Source organism: Manacus vitellinus, unplaced genomic scaffold, assembly GCF_001715985.3.
Source record: "Manacus vitellinus isolate BGI_N305 unplaced genomic scaffold, ASM171598v3 scaffold_14_pilon, whole genome shotgun sequence".
Classification (NCBI taxonomy): domain Eukaryota; kingdom Metazoa; phylum Chordata; class Aves; order Passeriformes; family Pipridae; genus Manacus; species Manacus vitellinus.
In genome coordinates this window covers 12,375,709-12,379,527 of record NW_021939063.1, presented here as the reverse complement: position 1 = coordinate 12,379,527, position 3,819 = coordinate 12,375,709, and the positions used below count along the sequence as shown (strand labels likewise).

The 3,819-nt window shown below is 48.5% G+C and overlaps 1 long non-coding RNA gene across 1 annotated transcript; it reads right to left on the bottom strand.

Annotated features, from left to right (window-relative positions):
* Positions 1 to 2,530: 2,530 nt before the first annotated feature.
* On the bottom strand, positions 2,531 to 3,813 carry LOC108638936. The gene is made up of 2 exons (XR_001920161.2): positions 2,903 to 3,813; positions 2,531 to 2,755 (listed from the first exon to the last, which is right to left on the bottom strand). It is a non-coding gene; the product is annotated as an uncharacterized LOC108638936 (long non-coding RNA).
* Between the last annotated feature and the right edge of the window lie 6 nt (positions 3,814 to 3,819).

The following is a 3,819-nucleotide window of genomic DNA, read 5'->3' as shown; positions in this document are numbered from 1 at the left end:
TTTGGCAAGTTGGTTTATCTTACAATAGCACATGAATTCTGCCGTGGCAGCAGATCACTAGGTAAGAGAGTCCTGCTGGAGAGCTACAGCCTCAGCAGACAGGACTGGTGAAGGGGACACGGCTGTAACTGGCATTTTGTTGTCAGGAGCTCAAGCCGGATCTCCGTTAGCAGCCCATGGACACTGTCTCCAGGGCTCCATATGGCTGAGTGGGCAAGGCAGGCTTTCTGGAGCTGAGGGACTCATCCAGGACCCCCAACAGGGGATCTGGCAATAGTCTTTGGTTTTTGAAGAGGCTGAGGATCTCTCAGGATGGGCATGGGAGTTTGCATGTGTGGCTGGCTCAGAGGCAGCTCTTTGTTGCTGCTGTCTTTTCTGATTGCTCTCCTTCCTCTTCCTCAGGCAGCCGGACACAGGCACACACAGCCAGTCTAAGGCTCTTGCAAAAACCCACTGAGTGCAGGTCGTGGCTCTCAGCCCTTCCCAGCAGGAGAGCAGCCTGCCCACTGGGCACTGCCACTGGCCCCGCTGTCAGCACACCATGGTTTACGTGTGCTCCCCGCTTGCCTGAAGCACAGCCAACAAATTAAACCTTAAACCATAAGTTGCAGATGTTTTTGCTTGTGGTTCCTGGGCCTGGGCAGATCAGGTAGAAGGAACTTGGGGTGGAGAAAACCCTTACCATTAATCACAGCCTTTCACAGGAAAGCACAGATCCTTCACCTGCGGTCCCTCACACCTTGGCTGGTGGAGCAGAACTGCCAGCTCTGCATCTCTGCAGCTCTTGAGAAATCCCAGAGCTGAGCTTGCACCCCAGTAAACAAAGTCCAGTTGTGTTTTTCTTCTGTGACTCATTCATCAGTATGTAATTGCTCAGGAGTAATAGAAAGTGCCTGGCAAGGGACAGGGCTGCCCAGCAGGTGACTAAACTGATGGAGCTTTGCTGCTGCCCTGCTCAAAAAATCCCCGTTCCTATCCTCCTTCTTCCAGCTCCATTCTCATAATTATTATTTTTGACCTCGGGAGGACTGAGGATAGAGCATGGAATCTATTTCCGTGCAAGACACCTTTAAAGCATGACATTTTCCTGCTGCTTCATTAAGTGCTGTCCTCCTTTAGTGGCCTGGCTTTTTGAGTCCTGAATCAGACACATCCTCTGATGAAATGTTTTGTAAGTAAATAATAACTAAAACCATGTGCATTAATTTGAACTACCACAGGCACGTAAAAATGGCACAGACCACACCATGCAGACAGAGCATGGGATTAAGATTGTGGGTGAGGAATATGCAGTTAGAACATTGTATTGTGTTGGAACTGGGTTGGTGAGAAGTGGCTGAGTTTTGGGGAGGGTTACATTTTTTTGATTCAGGGTCTTGGTTTTCATATAAATGAAATTTTGCAACCCTCACATGGTAAGAATAATACCGAATTAGGGAACTTCATAACAGTTCTCTGCTCCCTGTAAAAAGTTCAATTCTTAGGTCCTTAGCAGGGAAGATGAAAAATATGAATATGCATTAACTTTATGCTCAAGGGTGTTCCCTCTGGATTGTGGAGACGACAGTGCAAGAGGGAGAAGTTTGCTCTGCTGCTTCCTATATTGTACTAGCTTTGTAAATAACAGGAAGTGCTTTTTCTTTCAAACTGTCAGTTTGGCACTTTTCACCAGCTCTTAAAAATTGTACATATGTGTATATATATATATACACACAGTGTACACAAGGGAGAGGAAGGTGTTTGTGGAATTTGAATGTTTGTTGCCTGTTTATTTTCTGAATGGTTTTGGCAGTGGAAGAAACTGCCTGCAGGAGCAGATCCTCACCGGCTGAAACGCTTCATCTCCTTTGTCTAGGTGAGGAGGGGGGTTGAGGAGGGTTGAGGAGGGTTGAGCTGTGTTGCTGTTGCAGTGGCTCCTGCAGCTAAAGCGCCTTATACAGGCCTCACACCATTGCTCTGAGTGAAATGCTCTCAAGAAGTGCTGTGGGGTCACCTGGACAGCCATGCAGCCAGAGGATCAGCCTGCCTTGTGTGTCTGGGAGCACAGCTAGCTGGAGGTTCATCCTAGAGCCAATGGGATGGGGGGCTGGAAGTTTAGGAAGTGAGTAGGAGCCATGTGCAGGCAAGAGCAGTGCGGGAATGAAAGGTTTGCCAAGCTGAGCTCCAGGCTGACATCTTATTACAGGCATGAACTGTACTGGGGAAGCTGATAGTGGAGGAGGGAGGAGATGCTGAATGACTTGCATAGCCTGGAATTACTCCCCCGCTAATTAAGAGGAATGGAAAGAAGTGCAGGAAGGAGTGAGGCTTGAGGAAACCTAATGCTGCTGTGAGCATGTGGGAATATTCCTGGCCTCTGGAGGGATCATGCAACCACCCACTGGGAAAGGGCCCCATGGGATGTCACCTTAGCTCCCCTCTCCCTGTGGCCAGGGAACATATATCAGATGTGAGCCCTGGGCCAGCTCTGGGCTTCCAAATAAAGATTAAGACTACTAGCATGTGTGAATAATCCAGTCATAACTGCCAGTCAATTTTCTTCAGTTTATTACAGACCTACTCTCTCACGACCAGCTTCAGCCCAAGAGGCATGGATTTGAAACAAAATTTTTAAATATCCAAGGGAAGTCATCAGTTTTAAATGGTGAGAGACACATACCAAACCAGATTTTTATATTAAGATGATCATGACGGCACCAGCCGGATAAACGAGAAGATTCTCAACAAGCCGTGCTGCTTGGCTTCGACTGTCAGCCTGATGAACAAGAGGCATATTTTAAGCAGTGGGAACTGGGGGATATAACTGTTTCTTACACAAGAGACTGTGCATGCTTTTACTTTAGAACAAAGAGAAATCAGAAATCTCTTGCCCTCTGAATCTGTTTGGTAAACCCATGCTCACCTCTCCAAACCAAGGAGCTGTTCCCAAGCCAGAGAGGCTCTGGGCCCACGCACAGGCGGTTGGGGAGCAGAGGTGGGAGGTTTGAGCAAGATGCCTTGTGCAGCCCTGCCTTGGCAGCTCATGGCCAGAAAGCCTGGGTCCATTCTGGAAACAAAGGAGGTCTTTTGCTGGATGTGCTGTACAGCAGAAGTGTGGTGGCTTGTGTGGCTTTTAGCTCCCTGACCCTTATTTAAATGAAATGCAGAGTAATTTGTATCTAAGTGGAGTTGTTCTGTCTCATTAGCGTGATTAAATAGATGGCAGAGCGTTACTAAGTTCATTGTCAGAGAAACTGTTGCTTAGTAATTTAAACTGCGATAAACTCATTATTCCATCTTTTTTTTTCTTACAATGCTGGTGGCTCCGTTGTTACCCGCAGTTCATGGCCTTGTATGCAAACCTTCATAACTGCGATTGCATTTCAGACATCAGACACTGGCTCGGAGAAGTCATCCAGGGTAAAGCCGAGTAGGGGGAGCTTCCAGGACTTTGGGCTGCATTTGCCTAAGTGAGAGTTTTGGTGGAATAGAAACAGAAGCACGGGATGAACAGTGACCTCAGTCACACAGCCCTCGGAGCTTCAAGGGACGCTCAGATGTTCTTCCTCTGCCTCCTCAACGGGGCGGGTGGTGTAAGTGCCCTGGTCACGTCCGAACGTGTCACACGCCAACAGAGAAATGGTTTCCAATTCTGAGGGGAAGTGACTGAGAGCTTTGTCCATGGCTGCTGCGGCCTGAGGAGGTGTAACCCACGGGTCAGGGAGCCGTAATAACCCACAGGTTGGGAGATGTAATAACCCAGAGGTCAGGGAGGTGTACGGGGCTGGCTCCTGCCTGTGGGTGCTGGGTGGTGGCTCCAAGCTTGGTTACAAGAGAGGG